The sequence below is a fragment of the Cryptomeria japonica genome, chromosome 8 (assembly GCF_030272615.1).
Source record: "Cryptomeria japonica chromosome 8, Sugi_1.0, whole genome shotgun sequence".
In the NCBI taxonomy this organism is placed as follows: domain Eukaryota; kingdom Viridiplantae; phylum Streptophyta; class Pinopsida; order Cupressales; family Cupressaceae; genus Cryptomeria; species Cryptomeria japonica.
The window spans coordinates 512745774-512757646 of NC_081412.1; positions in this window are offsets into that span (position 1 = coordinate 512745774).

An 11873-nucleotide genomic window follows, 5' to 3' on the forward strand; every position below is an offset into this window, starting at 1 on the left:
TGATAAGAATATTGGGAAACAAACTTGTTCACCAACTCTTCAAATGATCTGATGGGAGGTGTGATTTTTGAAAGCCATTCCATCATTTGTCCCCCTAGGCTTCTTGGAAATAAACTCAACATGTAAGTGTCATTGTGGGAAAACTCCAAGCTCATCGTGCAAAATTCCCTTATGTGATCGCGAGGATCACTTTTACAATTGTATTTGTCATACTTTGATATTTCAGAGTTTGGTGGGAATGGTGCCATGTTCAGACTTAGATCAAATGGATAAGGACAAGTATCCTCTAAGGAATATCACATGGCAATTCCTTGTTGCATGTTTTCCATTTGTTGTTGAAGTTCTTGTAGTTGTTGTGTGAGTGTAATGAGGGGATTGTTTCCATTATTGATATCTCGATGGTTGGTGTCACCTTGATTATTAGTTTCCTTGTGGTTATTGGTATCACCACGATCATGCGTATTGTCATGATCAGTGGTAGAGGTGTGTGCTCTAGATTTTGTCTTTTTGATGCTCTCAGTTTGTTTTGGTCGATCTATGTCAGAATCCTTTGCTTGTCAATTTCAAGCAGGAGGAAGGATTTTGATACCTTTTCTAGATAGCAGGAGGAAGCATTTTTTCTTGTCAGTTTCAATGAGTTTCTCCAGAAGTTTGTGTAGGCTAGGGTCTTGTTGTGCCTCTTCAATAACTTCATATGTTATTTCTTCTTCATTCATAATTAGGTAGTTTTTCCAAGTGTTGACTTCTCGGTGTCTCATGCTTGATTCAGGCTCTTCGTCCCACTCAACGTTTTTATGGGATCATGTAGAAACTAGCATGAATTAAGTATACTTAATATGTGATTGGATCCTTAGGAAAATAAGCTAAATTGATTTTTCCTCCTTGGTTGAGACATTGAGAGAATGTTGATTTTTCTTCAAAGGCACCTTGCTTGCAAAGTTTCCTCTTCCAACTCTGTTCCTTTACCGCGTAGATAGGTATGAGAGCTATGTAAGAAAGTGTAGTGTTTTAGGAAGAGTTTATGGTTTATGTAGAGAAATTTTCTTCTTTTTAATATTTTCTCTTGGTTTGGTTGTTTTCTCTTCAAATCAGTTTTTTGATGAAGATTCTTCCTTTGTAACTGTTGAGAAGTGGTCATACAAGTGATAAAAGTTTCATTCTTTGGTTAACAAAATTATTTTATTTTTGGTATCTAAGTTCTACTCAATCGAATAGAGGATTCGATATGCCCCTATTGATATGACTAAGTATGTCTGAAAGGATGTGATAAAGTTTCTTGATAAAGAACGATATATCTTTGATTTTGGAAACATGATGTGTTTGGACTAACTTTGGATAACTCAACTCAATATTCTGACGTCGATATGGTTGAAATGTGAAACTAAAATCATGAAATGATACTGCTCTGATAAAATTTCTTCTGTTCAAGATGGTTTTGACAGTGGACCCAAAAGGGTATCTGAAAATGGGGTTAAATTTTCAAAATTGTTGATAAACTGCTCTTTGTTTTGGATACTTTTTGATATGCACTAAAACAGATTGTTTATGCCCTAAAATATGAATCCAAAGTGCTACAATGATGCTCAGATGCGCTATGCTGCCCTTGGTATGTGCTATCTTGTGTTTGTTGACAATGAAAATGTTTATTTTTGCTATGCACTAATATGATCTTATGAAGCCCTATTGTTTGATTTGTAAGCTCTACTAGATGAAAGCTATGCACTACAATGATGTTTAGATGTGATAATATGGACTCTCAATGTGCTATGTTGCCCTGGTTTTCTCTATTTGATGATTTCTGTAAAAAAAATTGAAACAATTCTGACATTTTGATGGATAATCCTCTAAAAGATTATTTGAAAACACAGTAGACAGAAGCAAAATAGTTTTACTATGCTAAACATATAGTGTATGTTCAATAGGATCTTTTCAAATCCTTGTTTGTTTTCACAAGTTTGCATAAGAAATACACATCAGATAGACCTCTCTATTCTCAAAGGTCATTTAAAATACGAATAGCACACACTTGATACTCCTTCAACTCAAACAGCCCCGTCACACCCTAAGGTGCGCCCATTTTTTTGCCTTTGTCCAGAAGTTGAACCAAAGAAGATTTCTCCTCAATTGGATCATTTTCTTGGGAGATATATGGTGAGTGTCTTGGGGGTGGATTCTTCCCCACCCTTGCACTATGATATTAGAAATGTTTGGTAAAACTGACACGGCGAGGCTTCTCGTTCTAAAGTTTGTAATTAGGCTTTCGTTCGGTCTTTAGTGATAAAATTCCTTGGGAGGATTCCCAACCTTTAGAACAAAGGATTAATGTATCACAAGGATACTGGGAGAAGGCTAATCACTAAGAAAAACCATTGAAGGGCATTTTCATCAGCCTCCACATTTGATTATAGTGGGTTGGAATACTTGGCAATAAAGTCATTCCCCACTTAGGTCGTTCCCCTCTCACCGACCTTATGGGCTTCTCAGGAGGGCATACCTACTAAAGGATTTATCTTAATGATAAATTGAAAGAAAGAAAGTAATGGTATGTTTGGATTTTTCATCAACCAATTAAGGGGAGAGCATATACCTAACACCTTCAAAATACATAATACACTCCTTTTTAGCCAATATCTCAATTATTTTCTATAAGCTACCTTGGAGATGTTGCTCCAAAAGACATGTGGTTCTTTTTAAACCAAGATATCAATGTGTGAAAAGATAGTAAAACTTGACCTTTTGAAAGTAAATCCTTGTCAATAAAAGAAATCGTCAAATTGATAACAACGGTTTTAACTTGGAAAGGAAAACTTTAACTTTGAAGTGTTTTGTTCTTTTGTCACCGATATCACAAATGGCTTAGTCTTTTTACCCTGCAGAACTGAAAGTTTGTTTTGTTCTTTTTAAGAGCCCAAAAAGAAATATGACCTCTTCTTGCAAAAAAAAAAAAGGTTCAATTTGTTGTTCATTTTATCCTTGAAAGAAAGCAAAATCAAGTTAGTTTTAAGCACTAAAAAAAGGTGTGAAGTTTGTTTTAAGCACCAAAATGAATATGAAGTTCATTTTAAGCCATTTGCAAGAAATTAAAAATGAGTTCTTTTTACCAACCTTTGAAAAAAATTAAAGTAAATAAAACTAATCTAGCTCCTTGTGACCCTGCAAACAACTGTCATAACCAGCAAACAATCAGTTAGCAAAATCAAATTTTAATGGTGGGCTTCACAAGCCTAATCTCCGATCAGCTAAAAGATTTCATGTTCTTTATTTTAAATGTGCTAAAAGAAATATTGTATGCGCTACAAGATGAAGCAGAAGCACTAAAAGACAACAAAAATGCACTATATTGACGCTTACATAGGCTAGACTGGTACTGTAACATGCTAAAAGATCAGAGAAAACCATAGGCTAAAATAAGGTTGTTATGCGCTATGGAATGCTTCCTATGCACTAAACAGTGAGTTATATGCACTGTAGAATTCTATGGCAAGCTCTTCTTAGGAATAAAAACATCACCACATAGTGTATCCACAAAAAAAACCACTGAAAAGTCAACCATGGTCAAAATAAGTATAAAAAATAGTCTGATCGAGGGAGGGGTACTACATCCTCCCCCCCAAAACTAGGCTTACTCCTGGAAGCCTAAAATAGAAATGGATAAATCTCTTTGATCTTCGCTGCATCCTCACACATAGCTGAGGTCTCATCATTTGAGTCCCATAGGACCCTTACCTAGTCGATGGTACGACCCCTGAGGGTCAAACCTCGACGCTAAAGAATACACACGGGCTTCATGCAAATTTGTCCATCCCTGACCAATAATGCATTCCAATCAAGAACATGGGTCACATTAGGATGATATGGTCTAAGAACAAAAACATGAAAGACATCATGGATGCGTGATAGGCTCGGTGGCAAGGCAAGACATAGGCAACACGTCCTATCCTCTCAAGGATCTCAAAAGGGCCAACAAAGTGAGACACCAACCTAGAACCCTTTCCATAATGGATCAGACTCTTTCGTGGACGCACTCTCAAGAATACTCAGTCTCTAACAGAAAACTGACAATCCACTATGTGAGCATCGACATACTTCTTCTATCTATCCTGCACTGCTACCAAATGCTCATGAATCCGCTCAACCTATTGCTTTATCTCTCGAAGCATATCTGGATCTATATGCACCATATCCTCTAACCAATCCCAACTCAAAGGAGTATGGAAAGGATGACCATACAATGCCTACAAGGGAGACATACCTATGGAGCTATGATATCCATTGTTATAAGCAAACTGCACAAGATAAAGATAGTCCTCCTAGTGTGACTTCTGGTCCATAACATACATTTGAAGCAGGTCCTCCAAAACCCGATTCACGTGCTTTGTCTGACCATCAGTCTTTGGGTGATAAGCATGCAATATTTAGTCTGATCAAAATATGAAAATTGAGATCAAAAGCTAACATACCAATGAAACTTTTGAGTACAAAGGCTAATTAAGCTTAAACTAATTTAAACATGTTAACTTCCCAGGATGTGTCTCATTGTTCTCTATCTCACAGGATACCTCAAGTCAATGGTTGCTCTCAGATCATTGAGCAAATGACTTAGGAATGACAAATCCAAAAATGAGTCATAGTGAATGATAATGATCTATATGTAATGCATTCTAGATCTAACAAAGCTTACTAAGATATGATTTTAAGCTATGATAAAGATGATGATGTGATAATGAAACTAATTAGCTATGCTAACATGATTCATGATTAAAATGCTATATTGAAATGATTCTAAATAATTAAAATGCTATTATCAAAGAGAGGATAAAATTCTTGATATAATTAGGCTATAGTGTAGATGCATGAAAACTTGGATATGGTGATTGAAGAAAGTGAGTCCTATTTATAGAAGAAATAGGGAAATGGATGGTTAAGATTCAATAATCTTAACAAGGGCTAGGATTGAAACTTAATCAGTCCATGTTTACAATTTTCACCAATGAAATGGTGACAATTGTCAACAAGAGGTGGATTGAGAAGGGATGTAAGAGGCATTAAATGCCGTAGAAGACATGAGGGCCACCCTAGGAGGATCTGGTTAGGGTTAGGTTAGGGTTAACCAGTGGATAAAGATTTTACCCAAAGGGTAATCTCTTGTGCAAGGGTTAATAAGATAACTAGGGTCAAAACAATGAGTGCTTGATGAGACCCCTGGGTTAACTGAGGGTTAAGTTAGAGGGAAAGTCTCTAACCATGGGTTGAGGTTGGATTAACCATTAATGGTTAGGAAGACTTTGAAGGTTAACTTGTTGAAGACACAAAGCCTTTAATGCATTTCAAAAACTTTGAGACATTTTTGAGAAGCGACTTCTCTTAAGGAATGCACAAATGTTTAAGAGATGATTTAGGCTAATTAGGGTGATTAGAAGAATCTAGAAGGCTCTAGAAGAGGATTATTCATGCAAGTGGATTTTTTAGGATAATGCAAGTGGGAGGTATTTTTGGATTTTAATTTTTAAATAAAGTGATTTATTCCAAAAACTGGATGACAACTTGCCTAATTTAAATAAAATTTTGATTTATTTAAATTGGAAGGGGATTTTTAATTAAATGTGAATTTAATTAAATGGGAGAGGGGTTTTAATTAAATAAAGTGATTTATTTAATTAAAGGCTAGAAAGTGGTTAGATGAATTTAATTAAATAAATTGAATAATTTATTTAATCAAATAGATGAAAGTGGGGAAATTAATTAAATATAATTTAATTAATAGAGGAATGTGAATTTAATGAATTAAATAAATATCAAATATTTATTTAATATATGGTCAGATTTATACGTCTGCAGTTATCTTTGTTGTTATATTAATTTGTAGATTATTAGGGTGATAGTGAGTTTGCATGTTGTATTTGTTTTGGGGATACAAATTAAGTAGTTGTGTGTTGGATTCATCTATTGGTTGTAGTGGGAGGTTCAATCAAATGTGGAATGTCTATATCCATAGCTCTTTTTCAGCGTTGATGCATATTCAATTAGTTGATTTTATTTATGGTCATTTACGCATTTGTATGTTGTATCAGGACTATAGGATGAATATTTACAGTTATTTGATAATAAATATCTGGGTATTGTAGAAATTGGTTTATTTTCTTGGCTTGAAGATCCTGGTTTTACTTTATTATTTGGAGTTGTTGGTATTGTAATTTAATTTTTTTATTGTATTGGAACTGATGCACTACAAAAAAGGATTGTTAGGAACACAACAAGACAGGCATAGTCAAACGTTCGTGTTAATAGTATCAATCATAAATGAAATACAAAGGAAACTACAATCCTAAGCATGCATATCAAGAGAGATATCAAACACATTATGGAAAGCATACAAAAATGGAGAAAAGACATAAAACACTCCCAAATGCTTGCCAACATGCCCATAGTTGCTCCTCCCTTGTTCATCTCCTCTCCAAGTTCCACATGAGTGTAGCCCTCAGTTTTTTGCACTACTATGGAAGTCTAATGGTGATTCAAGATTTATGAAAAATGATTAAAATATGCAAATACAAGCTAAATATGAGAAAGCCTAATTAAGCTATATTGATTTTAACCAAAATAACAATGTAGATTATGATTTACTCCTAAAATGCTCTCTCAATTTTAGTATAGATTAGATGCATACAAGATTTCTGGATCTGGATTACGAAGGAATGGGCTCTATTTATAGGAAAAATAAAGAAATGCATGGATGAGATTGAGTAATCTCAACAAGGGCCAGGATTGATGGATTTATGATCCATGTGAAGGATTTCAACCCAATCCCAAGATGACAAATGTCAACATGAGATGGCTTGAGAGGAGAGGGAAGAATCATTAAATGCTTGACATGACTTGAAAGTCACCTTAGGAGGTAAGGTTATGCTTGAGTTGAATGAATAAAATCATTATCCAATGAATAATGCCTTTATCCAATGGATAAACTCTTGTGCAAGAGTTAGTGAGGATAACAATGGTCAAAGTAATAAATGCTTGAAGAGATCCATGAGTCAAATGAGGGTTGAGTTAGAGGGAAAGTCTCTAACCATGTGGGCGAGTTGAGTTAACCATTAATGGGTTATGTAAGAGCCATAAATGGTTATGTAAGAGCCATAAATGGTTATGTAAGAGCCATTAATGGTTAGGAAGACTTTAGGGGTTAACTTGTTGAAGACATAAAGCCTTTAATGCTTTTCAAAGACTTTGAGGCTTTGAGAAGTGACTCCAAGTTGCTTAGGAATGTGACAATAATTAGGGAGGGTGATTAGGCTAATTAGGAATGGTTTAGAAGAATTTAGAAAGTGGTTAGAAGAGTCTAGAAGGGGATTTAGGACGCAAGTGGGTTTGGTGGGTGAGGGAAATTAGGATTTTAATTAAAATAAAATTCATCATTTCAACAAAATAGGTGCAACTTGCATTTGTAGGAGAATGCAAGTGGGGGGGGTAGTTTAGGGATTTAAATAAATATTTGTTTATTTATTTAAATGAGGAAAGGGGGTTAAATTAAATAAATGTGCTTTATTCATTTAATTGATTTAGAGTGTGGTTTAATGAATTAATTAAAATAAATTGAATAATTTATTTAATTAATAGAAGAAGATGTTGAGGATGAATTAATTAAATATTAATTTAATTAACTAATTATTGATGGTTAAATAATCAAATAAATAGTAAATATTCATTTAATTAAGTGGACAGATTTATTTGATTACATTTTCCCCTCTTTGAGATGGTGTGGTTTTATCGCATCGTTTCAAAGAAAGAAAATAGGTGTGTGAAGAAATATGCCCCATAAATGTAATTTAATGGGTGGTATGCCCCCTCGAGAGATGGGCTGAATTTTTTTGAAAAATCGGGCGATCTCTTGAAAAAGAACAAGAAGTGGAGGGGCGGTAGAATAGAAGAAATTAGAAAGAATGGTGAAAGGATGGAAGAAATTGGAGTTAAAATGGAGAAAGGGCAAGCCAATGAGTACCCTTAGGTCATGCAAGAGATACAATGCAAAGGTAGTGTGTGCTTGTGATTGATTCTACACAATTGATCAAAATTGGTTGGACAATCTGGTGCCATAAGTTAAATTGCTCCGGTTGAGTCAAAGCATGACAGTTGATGTCAGTTGTTTGCTTGGACATGATAAAGTCTGAGTAAATGAGTCAAAGTGACCTGTTGTGACTTAGACAATTGATGTAATTTCTCGATGAAGTCAAGGTATCTGAAGCAAAATACTCATTGAGACTTAGACAATTGATGTAATTGTCCATTTTGATTGTGTTTTATTGGTTTGATCAATTGATAGTGTTTGTGTTGTAGGTTGGTTGTGATGAATCATAGCAGCCCTATTGAGACTAGGTCATTGTGATAAATGCCTGTTGTAGTCTAGGTTTGCCATAATCGATTGGCTGTTGAGACCCGAAGATACTTGATCAAAAAGTATCTATTGATAGTCTAGGTGTGCATGAGTCGATGTACCTATGTAGACAGAGTAACTTGCTTTTCTTATAGGAGGGACACGATGCAAGGTATGCAATTTATGATGATGAGCTAGATAGGGAGGGTGAGGGGGGATTCAATGTTAGGTAGAAGGTATGGAGGACTTAGGACTCATTCCTATGGAATAAGATTAAAAAAAAAGAGAGTATCCATTGCCATTACTATGTATGAATGATATGCAGCAATATGGATGTATGGATGGGTGGAATGCAACATTATAAAATATATACCGATGATATGAAATGACGATCCATAGATTATTCACAGTGCTTTATTTTCATCATCGAGCATGGTAGTATCGTTCTTGGCCGAGGTAGTAGGAACCAAGTTTGAGCATTTCACCTGTAAGCAGACATTAAGGAAAAGTTACCCTCCATTCTAGTTCATGCGCAAATGGTCGAGGTATACGCTGTAGTCAGTAAGACATAGTGATCCATGACTGTATTTTTGCATATGATCATGTAGCTTAGTGAACTTCCCACGTAGACACCATTAGTACATGCCCCAGAGCTTCATTGGAACAATCCACAGACAACAAACAAAATGATATTTAGGAACCATCCCGGCTACTCTAATCACTTGTGGATATCCCGGAGTAGCGTAGGAACCTGATATGAATGAATAAATAACTAACAAACCGACCAAGTATTGGATAACTTTAAACAAAATTTTCTTGTCAAAGAAAATGTTACCATGTCTTTATTTTGTGAGGAAGGATGCATCCTTGTTAAGACAGTTGTGTGTACATGTTTTGACTTGGTTGATTGATTGGATAAGTGATCATCGTTTGGGTAGCTCAAAATGTTTGTTTGGTGTCTGTTGTGATGCGTATGCACAAGGAATAATATATGTTTTTGCAATGTTTTTGATTGATTTTTGATGTTTTTGACATGTATTTGGATGTTGTGAGTGTTTTTTATTTTTTTTGATATTATCTGAGTTTTTATGAATGTTTTTGGTATTATCCGAGTTTTTACAAATGTTTTTGGTATTATTTCCAGACTGTTTTGAATGAAGAACTCAATGAATCAAATTAATGTAGAATCCACGTCCATCAATAGGTTAAGAGCATTGCCCCCAGTTTAGACATCACTATGAAAAGAAGGATGCAGGATACATGAAATACTAACCCTGATTGCAGATCAATAACAAGCCATGGTTTGAATGATGGATGAATGGATGCAATGAATGTGATCGCAACAAGTCTGAAAGACAATGGAGCCATAGCTTTTATGAGTGGCGCTTGTTTGCCAGGTTTTCACCATCACACTTACCCAAGGTGCCACTGTAGTGGTTTTTCATAGTTTGGATGGATGATTTTTCTTTACTATTTTTATTTTATTTTTTGTATTTTCTTCAGGATATTTTTCTGAATTTTTTGGTGTTTTTCTGGTATGTGATGGAGCCTGATGCTCTGTACATCTTATGTATGAAACCATTTGAGGTGCATGCTGTTGATCGGATCTGCTAGCGGTTCTCCTTATGAAGTGGCCAACTAATATGTCCCAGACCCAAATACAACAGTGATAACATATGGACCCAACTAGTTGGATTTAGACTTGCCCTGATGTTCTCTATGTGGTTGATTACGAGGATTCTCTTCGAGAACAAGATCACCTACCTCAAACGTACGAGGTTTAACCTGATGATTATAGCTTCTGCTCATTCGTTGCTGATAGGCCTTGAGGTGGTTGTATGCAGCTTGTCGCTTTTCATCAAGTAGTTCCAAGTCTTGAAGACGTGAGACTCGGTATGTTTCATCATCTATTAGATTGTGCAAGGAAACCCATAGAGATGGTATCTCAACCTCAATAGGAAGGATGGCTTCTGCTCCATAGATCAGTGAGTAGGGAGTTGTGCCTGTAGGGGTTCAGATGCTAGTTTGATACGCCCATAGTGCTGGATTTAATTGAATGTGCCAATCAAGTCCAACATCATTGACTGTCTTTTGAAGGATCCTCAATATGTTTTTGTTTGATGCTTCGGCCTGACCATTGCCTTGTGGGTAATAGGGAGTGGAAAAGCGGCGTTGGATGTGAAACTTCTCACAAAGCTCATAGACATCTTGATTTTTGAAAGGAAGCCCATTATCTGTGATGATGGAAATGGGTACACCATACTGACAGATGATGTAATTAAGGATGAATGAGGCGATATTCTTGTCGGTGACTTGGGTAAGTGGAACAACTTCGATCCACTTTGTGAAGTATTCAGTGACGGTAATGATAAATTTGTAGCCATTGGATGAAGATGGATGAATTTTACCCACAAGGTCAATTCCCCATTGACAAAAGGGCCACAGTGTTTTGATTGGTTGCAATTCCTATGCTGGTGCATGTATCAGGTCTCCGTGAACTTGGCACTTCTTGCATTTTCAGACAAAATAGTAGCAGTCTTTTTCCATGGATGGCCAATAGTATCCAATGTGCATGATCTTCTTTGTGAGTGAAGGACCGCTTGAGTGAGCCCCACAAATTCCTTCATGTACCTCTTCCAAGGACTACATTATTTTATCTTATTCTAGACATCGAAGGAGAGTACCATCAAGACTTCGCCAGTATAGGGTTTCGAAAATGATGGTGTATCGAGCGGTTTGACAGATGAATATTTTTCATTGGTTATTGGATTGGTTGGGAGGAAGTGTGTGATCATGGAGGTAAGTGAACAACTTACCGACCATGGGGATTCAGAATCAACTAGGCGACATATCATTTCAGCTTCAAGGATATCATACGCGGGGATCCAAAGTTGTTCTACCAAGAACTCGTAGCCTGTTGAATTTTGCGAAAGATCTAGGAGAGATGCAATTGTAGCCATTGCGTCGGCAGCTCGATTATGATCTCTAGGTACTTGCTCAAATGTGATAGTTGTAAATGATTCTTTGTAATTATCCACCATCCTTTTATATGGTATGAGCTTATCATCCTTAGTTTGGTACTCATCGATGACTTGTTGGATGACTAGTTGAGAATATCCATATACCTATAGCTCTTTGAGATGCCATTGTATAGCCAATCTGAGTCCTGTGATTAAGGCCTCATATTCTTCTATATTATTGGTGCATGGGAAAGTGAGCCTATATGACTTCGGGATGCTATCACCTTGAGGTGTGATGAAAAGGATACCTGCCGCCGAGCCATGTCTAGTATATGAGCCATCAAAATATAGCTTCCAAGGTTGTGTAGCTGTGATCATGAAGATCTCTTCATTTGGAAAATTGGAAACAAGAAGATGGTCACCTGGGAGGGGTGCATCGGCCAACTGATCTGCAATAGCTTGCCCCTTGATAGCCTTGCGGTCCACGTACTTAATGTCAAATTCACTCAGAATAATAACCCATTTGGCCAAGCGGCCTGTCAATG